This window comes from Erpetoichthys calabaricus, chromosome 1, assembly GCF_900747795.2.
Source record: "Erpetoichthys calabaricus chromosome 1, fErpCal1.3, whole genome shotgun sequence".
Classification (NCBI taxonomy): domain Eukaryota; kingdom Metazoa; phylum Chordata; class Cladistia; order Polypteriformes; family Polypteridae; genus Erpetoichthys; species Erpetoichthys calabaricus.
Genome location: NC_041394.2, coordinates 86,827,229 through 86,851,215, shown reverse-complemented (window position 1 = coordinate 86,851,215; position 23,987 = coordinate 86,827,229). Strand labels below are relative to the sequence as shown.

Here is a 23,987-nt window from a genome sequence, read left to right as displayed (position 1 = left end):
AAAAATCAAAACCTGAAATGTAAACATTTCAATATAGCTATATATCTCAAACTACATGGTGGTTTTAGAATAGAAAAAGAGTCCAATATTTCTGCTTCTCGGCATGCTGTGCTGTGCTTCATATTATTCAGAAACTATCATAGCTGCAGCACTTTCAAGATTACTGAGAATGAAGTACCAATATAAGTAGAATTTTTACTCAAAGTCACTGCTGCCATTTGTGCTGTTAAAAATACATGATGTGTTTTGTTGTCCCTGAAATATCTAGCTGAAATATCCAGCATATCCAGGCATGAGCATGTAATCTAAACTATTAAGTTGTGAAATACAAGTTAATTTAGATTCATTTTCTACATTATTTTACAGTTAAAAAAAACAAATTTAATCTAAAATCTGTTCAGGATAAGACCCCATTGTTAGAGACAATACCGCCAAACTAAATTCTGTTCAGGATAAGACATCATTGTTAAATGTGATATCAGGCATCAGCCTTCCTAAACTACAGCTTCTGTCTTAGCCTTGAGCAAACACTCTACTGAAGAAATATTTTTGAAATTCTCACAGAAACCTTTGGAATATCAATAGACCCATATTGTTCTATCACTCCCTTTATGGTTATGGTTTCTTTTCTAGTTCTTCTGTGGTGGCATTCAGCTCCACCATTGCCTGGTCAAAGCTCTGTGCAGCCACCTGTGGTGTTTGAATGAAAGTGGATACCCCAAACTGCCACAAGACCCACTCATATAATCATCTAAGAACATGTTAGGCAGAATACACTGGGGAGACTGGATTGTCTTTTGACCTGGAGCCCATACTTAGCTGTCCAAAATATGTCCCAAATCATTTGTCTCAGTCAAGACAAGAAACAGACCAAGCATGTAAAGAATAGAGTTTAGGGCTATTGCCAGAAGCTGGAAGGTAATCCCCCTACATAAGACAGTTCTGGAAGAACCTTCAATTGTGTAGATCCAATGTTGTGCTAAAAGCATTAGGCCAGAGTTTCACATGGACATCAGTATAGATGCGTCTCATTTAAGACCCAAGGTTTACTTGGGCCACAGTATAGGCATGTCTTATGTAAGCATCAGGCACGAGCATTATCCAGAAGATGCATCTTCTCCTAGCCTCTAAATAGCATCTCGTAAGAAACACCTCTCATCATCAGTGATGACGAAGTCTTCAGGTAGTAAAACTGAAACAGTCAATGAAACCGAAAGTGACACTCGTGTCACTCGCACATGTGCAGTGTGCTCTTCATATTATTATTATTATTATTAATATTTGCATCGTTATATTTTCTAAACTTCTGCCTTTGTACTTCTAGTGTTTTGCATGCTTTACAGTAGAAAGATGAGATTTAATAAAAACGTCATTTTTCAAGCCAAAAAAATGCAACATGATTTTTTGAGAAAAATGTAATGCTAAGGAGGTTACGAGGATGCTTGAGTTATTGCTTAGGCATTAAAGTAATTTTGTGGACCTGGAGAACAAGTATGGTCAGGTCAAAAATAAGCATAAAATCCAATTTGCTAACCCACAAAACACTGAGTAATGTTTACCTTCCATACCTGCTTGCTTATTTGCAAAACCAAAGCATGAGTTATCACCTTGGCTAATTCACAAATTCACATACAACTGCTCCTTGGCCAGGTGTTAGGGCTGTGCAGTGTATCACCGTTTCATGACTGCAATGTACAAAAATTCTTCTGATGACGTGACAAGGTGGCCGAGTGGTTAAGGTGATGGACTGCTAATCCATTGTGCTCTGCATGCGTGGGTTTGAGTCCCACCCTTGTCGTAACATTAAATCTTACAGTCTATTATCCTTTCTCGTGGGTGGGGGGCAACTTGTTTTCAATCCTATCTTTTGTAAAAATTGATCTATTTGTATGGAATGATTACAATAAAATTAATTTAAAAAAAAAACAAAATTTCTTCTGATGAGGATTACTGTATTTGTTTTAGATTTTTTTAGAACAGCTGGAACACATTTTAGTACCTGATCACATTTAAGCAAGCAAACCTGGATTTCTTAACAACATGAAAAAAAATCTACTCCAAAATCCCTAATCAAAATTTTGCTTACATATGTAAACTTGAGCTAACACCGCTATTAAACAAGTGTGATTTTTTTATAGAAAGAAGGAGTTCAATTTTCGCCTTATTTAATTTTATTTTTTACGAAGAGTATGAGAAGATTTGCTGACAATATGATTGTTAGGGATGCACCAAGTACATGTTTGTGGAGACTTCTGCACATAATAATAATAATAGTAATAATTAAAAAAAATGGCAATCACTGATGATTTTCAAATTCGCTTACAGTAGACCAGGCAACACCGAAAGAATACAATTTCACAATGTTAATTTTTATACTGGTAAGTATGTCTTAAATTATTTTATTAACTATGCTTCCCAGCATAGCATAGCCTCAGTTTTATTTAAAAACATTGCTATAAATTTTATTGCATAATCTGAGCAAGTAACTTACAGTTGCATATGAAAGAAGCAGTTTTGTTTAGCTGCAAAACCAATGGAAGTGGTATTATGAAATCATGTTATAAATACTAATTCTTTTTTTTTTATATTCCTTTAAGATCATGGCCACTTGATCCCAATTTATCATGAGGTCTGACTTACCTGTGGAGTTACATCGGCTAGATGGCAGAAACAGTGTCGTGCAGGTAGGTGGTTTAACTGGTTGGTCATTTGAGAGATTGCACTTATGACCCTACTTTGGACAGGTAGAGGCTAAAACAAAAATAGTGAGGTTTAATGGTTGATTAAAAAAAAGTTCACCATAATGGGTGTTAATGAAACCTAGTCTCCTTGCTCCAGAGGCAAGCGTGGTAACCTTAACACTACACATACTCTGGATAAGATATTGCGACAGCTATTAGCTAAGTAAATGAGCTTGATAGACTGAATGGTCTCATCTTGTTTGCTAAATTTCATATATTCTTATGTTCTGCCATCACGACCAGATGGGCAGATTTTCTCTTTTAATAGATAACACTATGAAATTTCATCGCCCTGGTTTCACTCCTGAGTATCAAAGTCAAAAATGGACTTATTCTGAGAAGTACCTGTATGCGACAGTTCGAGTTTGTGGATTTAAAAAACTAAGCTGTGCATAAGGAACAAATAATTGTGTTCTTTACAGATATAGAAATTAAAAATCTAGAACAATGATTTTTATTTTCATTTTAATGACTGAAAAATATGTATTGGTTTATTTTAGAAGCTTTCATGGTCACAGTTATTTGTTATATATTTAATTTTAAATCATATTTGTACTTTTATTCAAACCCGATTGTGTGCACAATTTCCTATTTAAATTTTGCTTTGTTATGTGTTTTCATGATTTGTGTCAGTTTTCCCCAAAAAAAGATGCTGTTAAATATACCACAGTTGGCAGTAGGCAAGCCTGTTTCAATCAGTGGGGAACGTGTTCCTGCTCTTGTTATTCTGTTTAGATGATTATGACAGAGTATTATACTGAATATATATTGAAATTAAAATAAATAACAGCAAACTGTGCTAATATTATGTAAATGACTTCCTCATGAGAATTTGGGGAAATGATGAGGATGTTTAATTACAGAATTAACAGGCACTTTATATACAGTAAGTTTCCACTTGTGAATTACAGACATAGGGCTGCCTTGTTGCTGTCTTTTAATGCCATTTCGTTCATCTGACCGTATAAACTCAGAATAAAAACAAATACAGTATATTTTCATAGTAATAAACAGAGAATGCCATTTATAAACAATATAGTAAGTAAACATAAGCAACCAGTAATTGAAGATTTCAGCAACATTACAAGAGATACATTACTTGCTGTGCCACATTAAATATAACTAGGAGGTAAAGAGAGATGCTGGATTGGATTCCAGTCCATCAGCAAGAACATTAACACATAGTTACAATCATGCTACTAGCAATATTATACTATCAATAAAAGTAATAAATGTTAGTATGGTCCTAGGCAATTAGTGATATTTTCCTTAGCGACAAAGATAAGTATATCCATAACAATTAACTTGTACTAAGAAATAGGAAAATTGAGGAGAGGTGAGCTGACAATTAGAAGCATAGCAAGTTTGGAACCAAGAGGTAAAAGAGAACAGACTCTGATCTACACAAAGACAAAGACGACATAAACTAGCAAACAGAAAAATGCTCCTTTACCAAATGAAGCAGAACCCATATACAGGATCACTCATTTGCCAAAAGAGAAAATAGACAGTAGTTAATAATTTAAATAAATCGAAAGCTGCGGTGGGTTGGCACCCTGCCCAGGATTGGTTCCTGCCTTGTGCCCTGTGTTGGCTGGGATTGGCTCCAGCAGACCCCCGTGACCCTGTGTTCGGATTCAGCGGGTTGGAAAATGGATGGATGGATAAATCGAAAGTCAGAACAAGAAATGGTAGTGCTAGCCTCCCGTTAGTCAGAGCTTGGAAAGAGTGAAAAACAAAACAAAACATATTAGCATTATCTTTTGGTCTTAATTACACTTACAAAGCATGAGTAATGTGGTTATTCATCTATGCAATATGGCCTACTAAAATAACTGAAACAGTCTGAAATAACTTAAGTGAGACATATGTCTCATGATACTGCATATTTCATTATAAGACCTGTGAATCCTTAATATTCACAAGCAGTTTTACCAGCATATCAAATGACACAATGCACACAAATGAACAACCACTTTACTGATGTTTTATATCCATAATTAAAAGAAAAAGAACCCTTTGTTAAGGTAATGTTGCATAAGAGTAGATGAGTAGTAGATGCATTATTTTGGGACCTAAACTACAATGTTACCAAAATACTGTCAAAGATAAGAGAAAACAAACAAAAAAGGGTGAGGGGTCCTTAAAGTAAAGTTCTTTCTTAAACTGAATAGTATTACTGAAGTTATTTTGGAGTTAAAAAGTTTAAGATCATAAGAACTAGGCAAAATGGAAGAGGAAGAGGAAATTCAGAATTCTATGAAAAGGCAAGCAGAGGTCTAAAACAGAAAGTTCAATCATTTGACACAACATAGCTGGTATTAAAAAATTTTTAAAAAATTGTAATAACTACTAAAGAGACCACTTATTTGCCTAGGTTTTACACAATGCTACAGAGAAAACTGTATATGGCGCTACTAATCCAAATGAGAACAAACCTGATAATCAATGCTGATAATCTTACTATTGTTCCATGCCGGCTTTTATGGCTACCATCCCATTACATGAGGACTCCTGACCACAAAGAAACTTAATTATAAAAAGCATAAAAAATCTATGAAATGTACTTAACCAGTAGGACCTGAAAAACGTGGGCTCATTGTTTACAAATACCCAGGTGGCCAAAGTAAACAAACTGCTATTAAATTGAATGAAAAACGAATTAAGAGGAACTGTCTTTATTGTCTGCGAGATGTAACCATGGAACAACCTTAATAGGATCTGATGACCTCTCCATTAAATAAAAATGACAGGTGGCTTCATTTTAGGATGCAAAATTTTAATAACCAGTATATTATCATTATTTAAGCAAATGTTCTGGCAGAGTTTTAACATTTGATTAGCAGCTGCAGTGCTCCTAACAGGAGCATTAAGCGCTGTCTGAAATTTACTTAAGAATTGTTTTAATGAGTCAATACAGAGGTGACACTTATCCAACAATGGAACTGACGGTTCTAAGATTTACTTAAAATAGAGACAATTAAACTATTGTTTGTCTCTTCAGAAGGATGAGTTGAATTAGCTGTAAATCAAAAACTAAAATTTGCCGAATCAGAAAGCTCTAATGACCACCTAGATCACTGTTACAATGAGATGGTTATGTTGTGCTTATTTTTTATGCTGTGCTATTTGCTATAAAATAGCAAAATATTAGCCACCCCTTATAAGCTGGTTTCTCAACCTGCATGTATTGAAGGTATTTAACAGGATGTTGAGCCTTTGGAGCAGCTTTTTTTGTGGTAACTTAACAAGTACAAATGTTAGAAGCATAAGACAAGTCACCATTGATGAAACAGAAATAAGGAGTCTTATAATAAATAGAAACATGTCCTACCTCTAGCCAGAAATGAGCTACTAATAAATAAAAGCCTTATAGTCGAGCCCTCAAAGGTTTGCTTCACTCAACTAACCTTGTGATATAGCAATGAATATGTGTTAACTTAAACTTGTTCCTAATGATCTTAAAGCAACGCAGTGTTCAAATGAAGAAACAGAAATAGTCACTGTTGTAACACATGCCATTTAAAAAAAATACTTGTCTAATTATTTTTTCCAACTTCTAATGGTGGTTTTGGGGTTTTACTGCTTTGGGGTGGAAAAGAATGAATTAATGGTAAACATAGTTAGTAATAAGCCAAGGTGAAAACCAAAAGATAAACTGATCTGTCGACAAACTAAAATTGCTTACCTTGAACTTGAAAACCTAAAGCACAAGCTAATATTCAATATACCAAGAAAAGAATAACTAGAGGTAGACAATTGCACATAAATCAGTTTATCCATCAATCTTGGACACTGTGAAAATTCATGTTCTAACTTATATATGGACACTCTGACAGGGATTTGTGGAAGCAATCACCAAGGAAACACCTAATGCTTAGCTCTGAAATGGTGGTGTACATAACAAAACATAAATATATTTCACATTTTCATATTGCCAAGAAATAAACAACTAATTTTATATTTGATATCCAAAACCCCTAAGCAGATGTATACTTTTATTTTATATGTTCATGAGAACCCACAAAACATTAACACAAACTACCAATCATAATGGATTTTTTGACACTGGAGAATTAATACTCTTTATTATTTTCATTCTTTAAGTTGTAGTTACTAATGGTAACTTTTATTTTAATTTTGTCAGATATTTGCCATGTCACCATTTTGTTTTCTACTGGATGGCACTATTTTGTGATGCCATTGCTTAATCGCAACAGTCCATTGGTAGGGGCTTTGCTCCAGAAGATGAGTGACTATACATCACAAGTGCGATGGTATAAAAACTCTTGACTTAAGAGTTTAGCATCATCTAAGATTGTTGGTGAAACAAACAACTTTAATGAATTTTATTTTCTTGAATTCCATTTTTTATTGCTTTAGCTACTCTTTTTGGCTTTAATTTCTGGTTAGTGCTTGGGCTTTGAAAATGGCTATTCCTGCTTTCTGGTTACTATCTTTGTTGCATTTAGACGTAAGATTCTACTTCTGGTCTTTTCTATGCAGGTTTTCCTGACAGAAAAGGCACTAGCTGCATTAATCTTTAGAACATTAAAACTAAGGAAGGATTAGGTAACCAAATAATAATATGAAATGGTTGTTCAGTATGACAAGAGAAGATCATAAAATGTAATGATTGATAGATCTACTAGCTCCACGAATGATGATTGTGAATGTAGCCTGCTGTTATTCTGAAAATTATAGATGATCAGAAACAAAGAGAAGAACAAAAAACAATAAAGAAAACAAACATCACCAAGATCAATAAGACAATGGATTCTTGAGTCTAAGTAAAAATACTCAAGTTACTACAGTTTCATTATGTTGCACATATGGATTGAATAATACACCAGAAATACGTCAGGTGATTTCAATCCATACATATGAGATCCAACTTCACGCCCAGCCTTACAGATCTGTTTCCGCCATTCCTAGTTAGTGAATTAAACCTTTTGATCAAGTCAAAAGAGTGGATATTTCCAGATTATTTTGATTGATAGATCCCTTAAAGAATATGTTGGTTTTGTCCTTCGGATACTTTTATAGATTGAAGCAGACAAGAGACGTGAAATGACACTAAGCTTGTGTGCATTTGATTAATATTCTTAGCAAATCAGAGGTCTGTACTTGGAACAATGAATTAATCTGATTAGTGTACTGTTTGTTTGCATGTAGGTGGTTAATTTTAATAAGCAACCATTTAATAAATGTAATGTCACATATTTCCTACAAAAAGTGCAACAGGTAGTATGAAACCATATAAAAAGAGAATCGAAAAAAATATTTCTGTAGGGGATTACAAATTTAAACATAGCAAGATAAAAGTTTCAGACATTTTTATTTCATCACAATTTGAAGAAGAAAACATAGTCTGACTAGTATAATGAGTTTCATAGATAAAAAAAAACAAACAAGAAAAACCAAGTTTAAGCACATGTCTGTCAAAATGTTGAGAACAAAGTGGTAGACTGCACTCTGAACATTTGTACTTTATCTATAATGAGGCAAACTAAACATAGATCTTGTGATCAAATCCTGTCCCAAACAATAAGTATATAAGCATTAAAAGCAGCAAGCTGTTTTAAGCATACTATCCTCTTTTATTTTTTTTTTCCTTGTTTTCACTCAAATATATGAAAGTATCAAAGAAAAGCAGCAAACATTCTAAAATGCACTGTCCCCTATTTTCAATTTTTTCTCTTTTTTATTTTCTAGACTACTTAAGGGTGAGGCAGATCTAAAAATCCCTTTAAAGTTAATATAACAAAGGCATTTAAAGCACAATAATTAATTATATCATCATATCATATTTGCAGCCTAGGGGTATTATTTTGTGTATACTGTACTCAAAAATTACTTCTCTTTTTGCCTACCAAGTATGTATTCATACAGGGATGGCCTGTAAGGAGTGGACTTAAGAAAGAGGGGGCATCTTTGCTTGAACTATTGTTCAGGCCCCACCTAGGTGTTTGGAGAGAAGCACAGAAAACTAGTATGTGATGTCAAAGCTTACGAGTTGCCTGAAAAAACAGTGAATAGTTAGGGATAGGGGTATTTTTCGTACGTCGCTTAAATCATCCGAGATCAGGTGCCTCATCTTGGATAAGTTAATGCCGATGACACTCATCCGGGATAGGTCGGTTTTTCAAACGCAGCCGTGTAGTAGATTAGTCTAGCTGGATCTAATCATACGAGATGAATGCGCGCACCCACGCTGAGTGAAAAGCCCATATATATTGAGTCTAGAAAACATGATCAGCAAGTCTTTGATAGGCTGTAACAAAATGACGAAAGAACGGGCGCATTTTTTTTCACACATGCGGCGCAAGACCTTTTATTCGAAGGACATGAAGAATTTCAAGATTTAATATGCACAAGGGGTAACACTGCAAAAGCAGCCCAGACCAGAAAAGACGGCTGGCAAAAAGTGGCCGACAAATTAAACGCTAAGTAGTGTGCATTGTACTTACTGAATGCAGCGTTTCATTTCCTATGTGTCAGATTAATTATTATTTAATATGTCATAATTCCAGATCAAACTTGAGCACAAGGAGAACATGGGAACAGGTTAAAGTGAAGTACAAGAATATACTTCAAACTGGTAAATATTGGTATATAACTATTTAAAGAATTGTTGACATAAATAATCATATACAATATAAAAAACATTAATTTTAAAACTAATAAGAAGGCAGACAAGCAAAAAACAGGTGGAGGTCCACGCGGTCCAGACCTAACCCCTGCAGAAGAGTTGGCTCTCCAGCAAAATGCCCATCGCCCTGTTTCTGAGTGCATTCCAGGGGGAAGCTCCTCCTCAGAACCAGTGGCAGGATGCAGTGGTCACTTAATTTCAGGTAAAGGATGGTCATTGCATATATTTGTCCTCCATGTGTGCCATAGGTATGTTCCATATAGCCCTCTTTTTTGTTGGGTCAGTTGCAGGGAATGTCATATCCCTTGAACCTGTGTCTGACCAACGAGATATTGATGAAGGTCAAATATTTGATGAAGACACTGTGTCTGATTATTCATCAGGAGGAGAGGTACATTTTCCAAATAATGTTTGATCAAACTCCACTCTGATCAGTCCCATGTGCCCCAATCACATTTGGAAATCCTGGTAATGAGAATGTTAGGCTGATTGAGATTTTTCATGGAACTGTGGGTGTTTTAGCCTGTATATTACCTACCTGCAATGGCATGAAACACCTCTTTTATTGTCTGCACACGCAGGTGTCCAGGAAACACTATGAAAACCCGAAGGAAATATTTCAGAGCCAAACAGACTTCACGAATTGCCTGGCAAACGGCACTTTTAGTTAGATTTTCCGCATCGCCTGCAGTATATAAAAAAAGTGCTGCTTGTAAAAAACCTCAAAGCAATGCATACTGTCTGTGTGGTTGTGAGAGCCTGACTTCGCCTAGTTTGACTTCGAATATAAGGTGCTAACAAATCTTTGAGGTACAATATTTCCCCTCGGCTAAAGCGGTATCTTTCGAAAAGAATTTCCTCCAGGAGCAATAAAGGATCTTGCCGATCGTGCAAAACCCTCTCTATATGAAATTCTCTTCGTATAATTTGCGCACCAATATCTACTGGTCGCTCATTCATGAACGGCGAAGCCATGACTGGATGACTTCCACGCACCATCACTGATTACGTGTGTAAACTAATTCTTGTTTACATAGAACAAACCTGCTCCGAGCAGGTTTGAGGATTAGGATGTGTTGCTATGACAACACTTCCAGCAAGAGTTTCGAAAAACCGACAGATCCAGGATCAATTACATCCAGCTAAACGACTAATCCACATACGAAAAATACCCCCCACTTCTAAGACTATAAAGGACATTGAATGAGAGGGACAAAGTATGCAAAGCCAAAGGTTAGAATTACACTTGATATCCATTTAAACACAGTATGTCATGATAGAAATGGGAACCTGATCCATTTCAGCTATTCATTTTGAGAGGGACAGCATGGGGAAATACTTAAAAAACATTATTCTGGCACTTAGTTTCACAATATTGGTTATTTTTATCTGGTAAGGTAAAACTAAGAAATCAAACACAAAAATAAAAAGAGATGAAAGGTAATGTAAAAAAAATAATAAAAGTAAAAACACATCAGTGCGTTTAGTTTTTTACCAGACTCTAGCCACTTGTCAAGCCACCAGTAAACTTTACCTGTTGTTAGGTAGAAATACACTCATTGGAGTAATTGTAGGTGGTACGTTTTTTATCACTTCATTATCAAATGATATTTCCAAACCATGAGGTTTGTCAACAATAACATTCTGCTCAGGTATGTAAAATGTACAGAATGATTTTATTTTCAAACAAAGATTTCTCACTACCATGTAAAGTGACAGATACGTTGTGGTCAACAGAAGGCAAACACCTCAAAAGTACACAGAAAGCTTTTTCACACATCATCCATATCTATGATGAACCATAAGGCTATTTAAGGTATTTTTTGATCAATACATTTCAAAGTCAGGCTTATGACTTATTATATATAGTACAATAAGAGCAAACATTTAACCAGTATTTAACATTTAACTGTCATAACTGACATCAGACCATGTAAGCACCCTGGAATTTACTTTAAATATGTGCTGGTACGTCAGTTGCTGTGCACATCTGTTAGAGTCAGTCACAATTACATCTATAACATGTCATTGGTTATTAACAGAATGAAGTCCTCAAAGAAACCATCCATACTGGATAAATCTTCCTTGCACATTGGAGATCATTGATCAACACTTTTAAAAGTTATCCAGAGCTCTTGTTAAAACACGTCTATTCAGAAGAAGAGAGCTTACCATCTATGTAAAATCATCACCCGTTTATGCTCACTATCACTAGAACTTCCAGTGTTCATTACTGAAGAACTATTGCTATTATCACACTTCAAATCACTATCTTCTTCACACACTTTTCGCTCTGACATAATGCATTCAGCTCTCCTGCTGCTGCAAATGCTGTCCAATGGCTGCCATATTTCACTACCAGCAGTTCACATGAGACTTGTAATGTCTGGGATGGTGGAGTGTGGGTAACTAGCAGTGGATGAGTTATCTTAGAGATAATGGTAAAGTGGTAAAGAACTGGATTGGCCTGTTTAGTGACAGGAATATTTCTCAAAAAAACTAAGAACATATATTTTTTCATAAATCTTGATTAATATTTTTGGATCCTCTATCCCAGGTTAGCCCATGCAGGAACCTGGCCATGCCAGTAGTGATTGAATACAACAGACAATCACATACAAAGCAACATCTGCTCACTATGCAAAGTTTCAATAGACAGGGGAACTCAGTTAATGCAGTGGCAATTGATGGACTAACCTCATTTACTTAGATGTGAATGAGTTTCCAACCTAAATAAAACCTAAAGTTTCCAACTACCTAAATAAGTGAAAGCCTAAAAAGATACTTACATATTAGCAGCTTTGACAGCAATGGAAACTATTAGATAATTAATGTCCGATGATAAAACTAATTAGCCAAACTTCATTTAGCAATGATTAGTTGTTCTTCTATGGAGTTTTAGGCTTAGCCTTTAAACTAATTAACCACTCCACAATAAAGGCACAATCCATCGTTAAATCTCTTTTTTTTTGTTTTACCACACTAATTAAAAATGTACCCTCAATACTTGAACATCTCTCTTTTTTGGAGAAGGCTGAATTAATATATTTTTTCCAGCTTTTGTGTTTTTTTATTTTGTCAGATCTGAGTTCCCAGTAGCTGTCAGTTCGATGACCTCTTCTAAAGTGTTTGCAATGGCATTACTGTCTATTTCACACAGACCTGGTCAAGATTTGAACCCCAACTTCTGGAGTTGTGGGTCAGCAGCTCCGAACACTGCAACTCAGTGCCACTCGAAATAAAATTTAAAAATGCACATTAAAAAAATTAAATTGTGTAAGCATAGCTGAAAAAAGCTATTCAAGTTAAGGCAGAAAGTTAGATTTGGTTAAGAATATTAAGAACAAAACCAACCCATCAGAGTGCATCTCCAAGGCTAAGATTAAAAATCTTTGCAGCACATAATTTAAAGTAGAAACTATGAAAACACATCTAAATTTTAACTGACAGAATATACATTTTACAAAAGTAAAATCAAAATAATATACTGTACTTACATGGAGCAATCTGCCAGGTTTGTCATTCTTATTTTCTGTCAAGGGCAAGTTTTTTATTATTATTTATTATTATGGTAGCAGAGTAAATTTATGTTTATATAATGTTTGTTTTATATGTGTGTTTTTAAGCAATTGTTTTCTGTCAGTGATTGCCTTTGTAAGTCAGAAATGTGGGCACAATTCTGAATTTCAAAGAGTTTTTTTTTCCCCTTTTTCTTTTTTCATCTTTGGACAACAAATGAACTAAACTTAAGAAACCAACAAATGCTTTAGCTTGACACATAAGCTGAATCTTGTTTTGCTGACTTTAGGTTTTAATATTAGATTTTCATCTCCTTATGAACAGAAAATGACAGTTAGTCTACCATCAAAAAGACATGAATTGGCCTAGAATTCAAGGGGAAAAAAATCAGCAGCTTTTCAAATAACATCATTCCAGTTGATCATTATTTTTCAGTGTCAGCACTGCTTTAAAAGTAGAGTTTCATATGTGACATGAATGCTGAGATCTGTGCAAGGCCAATGTACTAGATGGTTTACATTATTAAAATGAAACTCATTGATCAGCTTTTCCAGCATAATATAAAATAAACGCAATGGAGACATTATGCACTTTTCACACAGTTAGGCCAAATGCTAGGATCTGCTACAGTATACGACATTTTTTATATTCAGTGTACTGTATGTAAGAAAGTGCATCATTATATATTTATGACAGATGCTATTTTTTACATTGCTAGCTTATCAACAGAAATTTAAGGCAAGTTACATTATGATGGCCATATGTATAAAAAGACAGAAAAAATGGCATGTACCTTTCTAAAAAGTGACAATACAATATCATCATCTAAGCAGCTAGCAGACATTTATGTAGTAGCACTTCTCTATTTAAGCTTTCAGAATAATAGACAGAAATCTACAAGCATTGAAATTGTAAGAGTTCATCCTAGTTACACTAAAATAACCAAGGACATAAGTTTTGTTTTTCTGCTGTTTTAAGTATTTTGAAATTTGTCATTTGAATGGTGGGTGGCATGTTGGTTTGGTGCAGATGCCTCATGTACATATCTAGAATTCTGGTCTTGAATGTCACACCTGAATGCTCCGCATGTGGAGTTGGTATGTTCTCCTAGTGTCAATGTGGATTTCAAAGACATGTGTGCTGCGTTTATTGTTAACCCAGAAATGGCAACTAGTGAGCGTAAGCCGCCCCGATGCACAATCCAGTATTTGTTCCTGCCTTGTGTATGACATGGCCTGAATAGGCACCAAAGTCCATGAATTTAATTTTTTGTGTTTGAGAATGTTATGTTATGGTGTTTGAAATGTACTCCCCAAAGTCATGTAGTGAAATATGATGGCTTGAAAAGAGAAGGGCATTTAATATTTGTTATTTATTATACTCCTTGAACAAAATGTAAATTTTCTACAAAGGCAGTATATATGAAACCCATTGATTCTGTAGGCATTTAAATATTGTGTGTGCAAATTTCAGGCAAATTCTAGCTCATTTTCCCACCAGACATAGTGACAAGTTTCAATAATCTCTACTCCAGTGTTTTCCAGAGATAATGTTGAAGTATAGTGCACAACACTTTGGTCCATACGGGACTTGGATCTTGCTTCAGTAAAATTGCTTTTTTCAGTTAACATCACAATATTACTCACCCAGTTCTAAAACTTGAAAGATGAATGTGTACAGTTTAATTTATAAAGATGATTCAAATATTTAATGCTTGATACAAGGGGGATCAAAACAAGATATGTTTCACAGCTTTAGTTCTTATTATAACAAGCCATTAGAGTGACATCACATATATTAAACTCAAGTGTAACCATAATTTTAAAGGTACACTCAGTTGCAGAAGAAACCAGAACAAAGAGGAAAAAACATAGTAATAAAGAAATGATATGTGAAAATGTGGCTCAATTTCTCGCATGAATGCACACTCCAAAATACTTGCAATCTCACTGAACAGAATCCTTCATAAAGTTATTTACAAATCAAACTGGCATGATTCACTTCATGGACTGTCCAATAACATGGAGATCTTATTGTATATATATAGCAGTGTGACAGACCAAATACCTAATGGAAATACACAATTTGTATTTTTCTTGGTTGATGAGTCTTTCTTGATCTGACCCAAAAATAATGTAATGGCACTGTACTTATTTTTGTAGTACCCTGACAAACAATTGCTTGGCAAAGAACCATTACATTCATTCTTTGCAAATTAATTTGGTTCTTTTGGTTTTGAAAAGTTACTTGATATGTCTATCTATTATAAAAAAAAATCTTAGAAGGAGACGAGACGTGATTTTCTCAGAGAGACACTTTCATGTCCCGCGAGATATTGTCAGACACATTTCTTGTAGAGAGAAAGAAGCGATATTCACCCACGGGAATCAAAATTCACTGCGATATTGATGAAAAGGCAAAAGCGAAAGGAGATCAAATATATGGACATAGTTGATATGACAGAAGTGCGCTGCACAAGATGCCAATCACGTGGCACGGCAGCAGCAGCAAGCCAGCAGCTGATCGAGCAAAGAGGAGGTAAAAAAAAACAAACTGTATTTGTTTCCCATTGTATTACCGTTTAAGAGGGTGTTTAGGAGGAGTGGCCGTGTCACCTTGGGGTGTGTTCAGCCCCCCTCTTCACAATGCGAGTGGCAGAGACGCAAAGTGGCTACGTGCAGGCCTGGGGTTAGACCCCTAGTGGACAAAATGCAAATTTTTACAGTATAGTAGGCTAAATATCAGGATAGCAACATATCAAGAAAACCTGAACTTGGCCTGTGATATTGTATGCAGCAAAACAGTTTTAAAATCAGGAACGCACTGGTATTTCACATATCTGTTATGGTGTATTCAGGATTATGTATGAAACCTGTTAAAGAGTTAAATATATAAAGCATTCTTTCCTCAAACCTTCATGTGGTTAGTTGTTTCTGGAACCAAAAATGGTTCCCCTGTGACACTGCTCTAAAAAACCACTTTGACACCTTTGTCATTAAGAGTGCACTAGACATGATATATTAATGTTAAGCACAATTCTAAACATTGTTCAAATAACAAAACTTCATAGTCATTGGTCTCTTGCATATCGAAGAGGTTTTAAGAACCATTAAATCTTTGGTTAACTTTAACCTCTCCGTCACTCTTCCTCTGTCTGTCTGTCTTATTAAAATTCAAATTTTGATTAAATAACTCATTTTATTGGCATGAAAATATTTTTCCAAAGCATTTATACAATATAGTAAAATAATTAAAGTAGTCATTGCTATTCAAATTTAATTTAAAAAATAAAAATAAGAAGTACTATATGTTCAAAACCATCAACCTCCCGTAAGCACCAGTGTTGGACAAAAATGGGGTAAACCCTCTCAGTCAAAATGCTTAATGTACACGTTTGTCATTTTTCAGTCAAAGTTAAACATACATTATTAAAGTGAAGTGTTATTTGTAAATTTTAAAAATAAGTGTGACGATGCGGGTTCAGCTCCGTGCTCCCATCGGTTGTTAGGGAGCCCTTGAACCCAACACCGTCGGTAATGTCACCGATCAGCTAGACAGTGAGGCAATAACATTTGAGCAAGGGGATGGTTCAAAAGTGCAAAGTGCTTTTATTAAAAGACAATCAAAACGAGGTTAAAACGTTCTTTCAGGAAGCAGTCTTTAAAAAACAAAGTGCTTTTATTAAAAGACAATCAAAACAGTGTTCTAATAAAGTGCTGTGCAATTCAGAAGTCTTCAATAAATAAATAATCCATAAAAAGAAACGAGTGGAGGTTAAAATACAAAACAACAATCCTTTAAAACGAGGTTAAAACGTTCTTTCAGGAAGCAGTCTTTAAAAAACAAATGACAAGCCCGATGCTCCTTTTCTGTTAGCGTTAGCGTCTCACCTGCTTCTCCCATGCGGGCCCTGCAACAGGCGAGACGCTCTTAATGCAGGTGACCTTCTGCCTACTTCTACTGTTACTGTCAGTCGCCTTTCCGATCCTTGGCTCCGGTCGGCTCCCCCTGACAGTGACCTGGGAATTCCTCCAACGGCCAAGTCTCTCACATGTAGGACACCACATCCCAAGTCCTGACTCCCGCTGCCATCCGCAGAGAATCTTCCGCCTTCCAGTCACTCTCGTCCTTCATACAAAACTCTGCGGGAGCGACAACCACTACTATGCCCTGGGTGTCGGCCTTACACCCAGGTTGCCAACTCAGCTGCTGCGAGCCTGTTCCCGCTCGCTCACTCACTCGCCCCGGCGCACTCACTCTCTCTCCCTTCCTTGCATGCTTCCTTCCTTCTGTAACCACGGTCTTTCTTTCTTTTTCTTTTTTCCCTCTAACCGGCTCGCGCTTCCCTTTATGCTGAGGGACATAGCAGCTGCAGCACATTAGCCACAGGAACAATCACGGATGTGGGCAGTCTCTCACCTGTGCACTTAGGTGAGAAATGCCCACACCGCAGATCACCGTGCGGCTCGCTACAGCCACCACGCCCCCTCGCTAAGCCACGAGCGCGGTGATTATTTATTTTAAACAAACTAGCCTTTGCTAAAGGAACTGTGGACCCATAACACCACATTAAATTGTCTGTTCAGAAATAATTGTCTGTACAGAAGTAATTATTTTATTACAGTTCTTGGAACTAATTTTATTAAGGTAAGAATTCTTTTCCTGATCACTTGTCTGCTCACAGCCTGTGTCGTAGGTAATGGTATGATAACCCAAAAGCCTCCAGGAGCCAAACTCTATACTGCTTATAATCTTACTTTTCCTTCTGCAATTCTATTTCTGCAGTGGTTCTGCCATGGTTTGTAACACCAGACTGATGCATGCACGATTAATATAATAGCAAATTGGCACTGCTGTGTGTGTGTTCACCATGAGATGGACTTGAGACCTTTCCAGGGAATGTTTCTAGCTTGATAAATTGCTGGCATTGGCTCCAGCTTCCCTGTGATCCTGTCCTGGATAATTGGTTTAGGAAGTTTAATGTATTATTATCATTATCATTGTGGCTGCAGTGGAGGAAAACATTTGAATAGATACAATTTATTCCCACTTTTTGGAAGATGATTTTTCACTTGTTCTAATCCAAGAATGGCATTGACTTTGTGCATATCATCCTCCAACCAATCAAGTACCCACATGTCTGCTTTCGATGTGGGCTGAGGCACAAGGCTGTGTTTGCTACTGGCTGCTCTTTGCTATATGGTTCCATTGGAGATGTGTTATTCTGTTTGAATTGTGCAATGGATGGAAGATATTGAGGACAGTGTATATTATTATTATTATTATTATTACTATTCTCCTGCTACTGTAGAACAAATGACAAATTGCCCATTCTGTTAGGATTTAGTGGCACACCAGTCCTACTAAGGCAGCAGATTTAGCAGACATCCAGTTGTACCTTCCCCCACTTGCATTCCAAACTAAGTGTCTGAACTTCACCTTGTACCAGGATCTGCCTGCTCCTCTGCAAACTCTTTCAGGGCAGAAGGCATGAAGGGGACTCAAGGAAGAACAAAAACCTATAAATCAAGGAATGACAACGGGGAAGGAGAGAATAACTAACTTATGAGCAGGAACACTTTGAAAACACATCAGATCTCAATGGGAAAAAAAAATCATGCTGGATATCTATACTGATATGGACAGGGTAATATGTTAGAAACGAAAGGATGCCACATCATTTGATGAAAATGAAAATTATCAATATACAGAGGGCTGAATTCAAAGACACCCCGAAAATCAAAGTGAAAAAATGATACGGCAAGCTAGTCCATTTTGCCGAAATTTTATTGCAGCAACTCCAAATCATACTCAGTAGTCTGTATAACCCCAATGTGCTTGTATGCATGCCTGACAACGTCGGGACATACTCCTAATGTCACAACGGATGGTGTCCTGGAGGATCTCCTCCCAGATCTGGACTAGGGCATCACTGAGCTCCTGGACAGTCTGAGGTGCAAAACAACAATTATCATAATTCTATTATCCTTGTGCTTATCACTAAATTGTATTATTCTCTCTCTTAAAACGAGTATACTTTGGTTACCTTGACATACCCACCTCCTACAACAGAGAAACGTAAGGTAAATAAAGTAGGAGCTACCAAATTATTTAACTGATATTTTGTCAGAGGTCAGATTAAAATTTGAAAGAAGCAGGAGGGAGAATGAACTTTTGATGCAGAGAGCATGGAAGTATTGTTGGAGGAAAGATTCTGCTTTAAAAGTGTCAGGAGGGAAGATGGAGTGTTGAATGAGGAATTATGGAGTTTTGTTGGAGGTTGGAGGTGTTCTAAAATGTGCAGCATACAAGAAGAAATAGTGGATGAATGTTAGGATTTTTTTGTTTTGTTTTTTCAGATGATCTTTAACTAGCATGTAATAGAAAAATATTTTAAAGGAAACAGTGATTTGTGCAGAACTTCCATTGTAAAGTGTCTCAAAAATGGAGAAAGGGTACTATACAGAACAGAATTTGTTAAACAAATCATGGACGCGAATTAATGCCTACTTTTATTACTGTGTTTTTAATTTCACAGTATATTTGGATGTATTTTCAGGGGTAGTATAATATTCTCAAAATAGAAAAAAATATATGTCGATTATGTTACATTATCAGAAAGGACACTCCACCCACGTAACTGCATATATGCTTTATTTTCCAAATACAACACATCTTAATATGAAAGAGCAAATAAAATAATTCTTATCCATTTACATGAAATTTCAAATTGACTTAAACAGCAAGAGCTCATAGCACATTGAATCAATTTTTTTTTCCTCTGTAAAGTGCCAGTTGTGAATCAGATATTCAGGAAACCACCAGAACTCATCATCTTATACCATATTATCATTTTCAGTAAGGAAAAATAAAATTATTATGATGCAAAATCCTGAAAAACAATGTCAAAGTATTTTATATATACTACAATGTGCATATTAAGATATCTCAGTAATAAAAATAAAAGAAGAATAGTAATATTGGTTTTCTTTTTAGCTGTTATATAGCAAAACCTGGAAGCTAATGTTTTCATAGCACTTTGAAGACTTTATCTTTGTTAATGGTGATATATTTCTCGACAGACTTAGAAGAGCCATTTTTGTCCACACAGGTTTTGGAATTTGGACTTAACTGAGCTGTGCTTGGAGTAACTCCATTAATTAGTAGCCGTTGATACAGATAATATGGCATTGATTTTTAGTCATTGAAACAGCATTAGAGATACTCAGCATTGCTTGCACACAATTCTTTGGACAGGTATTTGAAAAATAAATATTTTCGTGTTGGTCAGTGCATCCATCCCAAATGAGCTTGAACAGTACTGACAAGATCTGACTCTGTTATTTCCTTTCATAGTGAATGGACCCACATTCAGTTGTAGTGGAGACTCATTCTCACGCCTTGCTTGGTGGAAATGAATTTGAGCTGAATACTGTTGGCATCAGGCAGAATATAGTGTGTACTGTGAAAAACAGTTATTTTATAAATCTCAGCTACTTTTTGAACATGAGAAGTGTGCTGATAGCCGTAATAAGATAACTGGAAGAATCCTGGTATTATAAGCAAACTGAACACATATTACTTGTGCACAGGCATTACAGGTAACATAATACAAGCAAACACGATATACAAATATTTATTATACATTTTTTGTATTAACACCAGTAATTATAATAGGACAGCTTTAACAAGGTTTCACTGATTTTTCTTTGCATCTACCAATGAAAAAGAAGAGCACACTTGTGTTCAGAAGCAATCATTTAGGTACTAAAAGGAGAAGAGTGAGCTTGGGCTGATGAGGGAGAGGATTGCAGACTTGTGCCACCATAACCACCACGTCTCTGGATGAAAGGTTATATTTAAGTCTCTGGATGAAAGGTTATATTTAAGGCAAAGATTGTCAAAGAATGCAAATATATTATCTGTATGCAAGTCTGTGAATGTCTTGATTCCAGACATCCTTCCATGTATTAAACATTTGGGGTACTGAATCCAGCAGGGGGCGCTAGCTCCCTGGTTGGAATAAGTTCTTTTGTAATTGCGGCATGTTACATAACCGAAACGATATAGATATAATATAAAAAGGTGATACCCCTCCCTTAGTGATATGGTGGTAAGAAATTACATAGGAGAAATAAATTAGCTTTCATTAATTACGGTATACGCGGCATAACAGATGAGGAAGCCATGACATACCCTTGTCTACAGTCTGCCATTTATATCACTGCGTTGGAAGGATTTTCCGGATCGGATGACGGTATCTCCCATCCGTCCATTGGCTTCAAAGGTGTCCCGGGCATTGTTCCAAGGCTTTATACTCTTTCTCCATGTGCAGGCCCCCACTTAGGTAAATCATGCCATTCCAAACAAGGAAAAAAAGTCCCATTTCACAGTTGTCCCTTTCTTGTCTTCTAATGCTTTCCTAGCAGTTCTAAATGATGAGCCCCTGTGTGCTAAATCTGGCCTTGTGTTAGCTGTACATGTGAGTGGATTTATGAAATATTTTTTGTACAGAGCACAGTGACATATTAAACTTATGTACTTATTACAGGTATATTTAAGTAATGGAGGAAAATATGATTATCCTATAAGGGTGCAATTAATGGTAACATCTCAGCCTTAAAGTATTTTCTACAATACTATTATATTTTCCTTTAGTGCTAAAAAAACCTGATTTCTGTTTTGTCGGCAACAGTTAGTGGGAGTTGGCAACAACAACAACAACTTTTATTTATATAGCACATTTTCATACAAATAATGTAGCTGAAAGTGCTTTACATGATGAAGAAGGAGAGAGAAAAAAAAGACAAAGTAAGAATTAAAATAAGAGAACACTAATTAACATAGAATAAAAGTAAGGTCCGATGGCCAGGAAGGACAGAAAAAACAAAAAAAAAAACTCCAGATGGCTGGAGAAAAAATAAAATCTTCAGGGGTTCCAGACCATGAGACCACCCAGCCCCCTCTAGGCATTCTACCTAACATAAATGACCTCAGTCAGTCCTCATTGTATTCAGGGTTCTCATGGAAGGACTTGATGATGATGGTCATATGGACTTCTGGCCTTTAATCCATCAATGTAGGGACATCATGGAGCTTTGATTAGGTGGTGGTGGCGCAGATCGCCACCACAGAAAACCAGAAAAAGAACAGAAGAGAGAGTAGGGGTTAGTACGGATTTTGGAGCCACCATGAATAGTAATGATAATTAATTGAATATACAGAGCATCAGGATTAAACTAAAACGAAGCTATGAGAAAGCCATGTTAAAGTAATGTGTTTTTAGCAGTTTTTTAAAGTGCTCCACTGCATTAGCCTGGCGAATATCTATTGACAGGCTGTTCCAGATTTTAGGTGCATAATAGCAGAAGGCCACCTCACCACTTCTTTTAAGTTTAGCTCTTGAAATTCTAAGCAGACACTCATTTGAAGATCTAAGGTTACAATTTGGAATGTAAGGTGTCAGACATTCCGAAATATAAATGGAGCGAGATTATTTAAGGCTTTGTAAACCATAAGCAGTATTTTAAAGTCAATTCTGAATGACACAGGTAACTAGTGTAGTGACATCAAAACTGGAGAAATGTGCTCGGATTTTCTTTTCCTAGTTAGGATTCTAGCAGCTGCATTCTGCACCAGTTGCAATTGATTGATGTCTTTTTTGGGTAGTCCTGAAAGGAGTGCGTTACAGTAATCTAGTCGACTGAAAACAAAACTGTGAACTAATTTTTCAGCATCTTTCAATGATATAAGAGGTCTAACTTTTGCTATATTTCTTAAGTGAAAAAATGCTGTCCTAGTGATCTGATTAATATGTGATTTAAAATTCAGGTCACAGTCAACAGTTACCCCTAAATTCTTTACCTCCGTCTTGACTTTTAATCCTAATGCATCAAGTTTATTTCTAATAACCTCATTATATCCATTATTGCTAATCATTTATTTAGCTTGAGAAAATTACTACTGATCCATTCAGAAACACAAGTAAGACATTGTGTTAGTGAAACAACAGAGTCGGGGTCATCAGGTGCTATTGATAAATACAGCTGCGTGTCATCAGCATAGCTGTGGTAGCTCACGTTATGCCCCGAGATAATCTGATCTAACGGAAGCATGTAGATCGAAAAGAGCAGCGGACCCAGGATAGAACCTTGTGGAACACCACATAGAATATCATGTGTCTTTGAAGTGTAATTACCACAACTAACAAAGAATTTTCTACCTGCCAGGTAGGATTCAAACCAATTTAAGACACTGCCAGAGAGGCCCACCCATTGACAGAGGAGATTTCTAAGAATATTGTGATCAAATTGTGGCACACAGAGCAGATCACATAGGCAGGAAGTGGTGCATAATAGAAATGAGTTTACAACTGTCTGAATCTTCTATAATCTCAAGGTATGTATATTTGAAATTTCGAAAAGGGTCCTTAATACTCCTACTCCATAGCCCATTGTTTTCTGTAATGGAAACCTATTCTGCACTTTGTTTTGCCTCCTGTAGGTTTTATGATTTATATTTTATTGGGTGCCATATCAGTGTTTTATTTAGAATATTGAAGAAATTGCATGCAGTTATATGCTGTTCAAAATAATTTAATTTGATTTAATTGTAAAATTTCTATCAGGGTGGCATGGCGACACAGTGGTAGCACTTCTGCCTTATAGTAAGGTGACCAGGATTTGCATCCCAGGTCTTCCCTGCATGCTGTTTGCATGTTTTTCCCATGTCTGCATGGGTTTCCTCTGGGTGCTCATGTTTTCTCCTCCATTCCAAAGACATGCAAGGCAGGTGAATTGGCCATACTGTATTGGCCTTAATGTGTGCTTGGTGGGTGGGTGTGTGTGTGTGTGAGATGCAATGGACTGGTGCACTGTCCTGGGTTTGTTCCTGCCTTGTGCCCTCTACAATCTGGGATAGGCTCCAGCAGCACCCCCATGACCATGTTCAGGAAAAAGCAAGTTAGAAAATGACTGACTAACATTCCTACTACTAACAAAAACTATTTTAACCTATTCTTTTTGAAAAATATTTGGTGCTCAAAAATTTGTCTTTCACTCAGAAAGACCATAATC

The 23,987-nt window shown here is 36.1% G+C and overlaps 1 non-coding gene across 1 annotated transcript; it reads left to right on the top strand.

Moving 5' to 3' along the window:
• The first annotated feature begins 1,716 nt into the window (after window positions 1-1,716).
• On the top strand, window positions 1,717-1,798 carry trnas-gcu (transfer RNA serine (anticodon GCU)). Its single transcript has one exon. It is a non-coding gene; the product is annotated as a tRNA-Ser (tRNA).
• The last annotated feature ends 22,189 nt before the right edge of the window (window positions 1,799-23,987 follow it).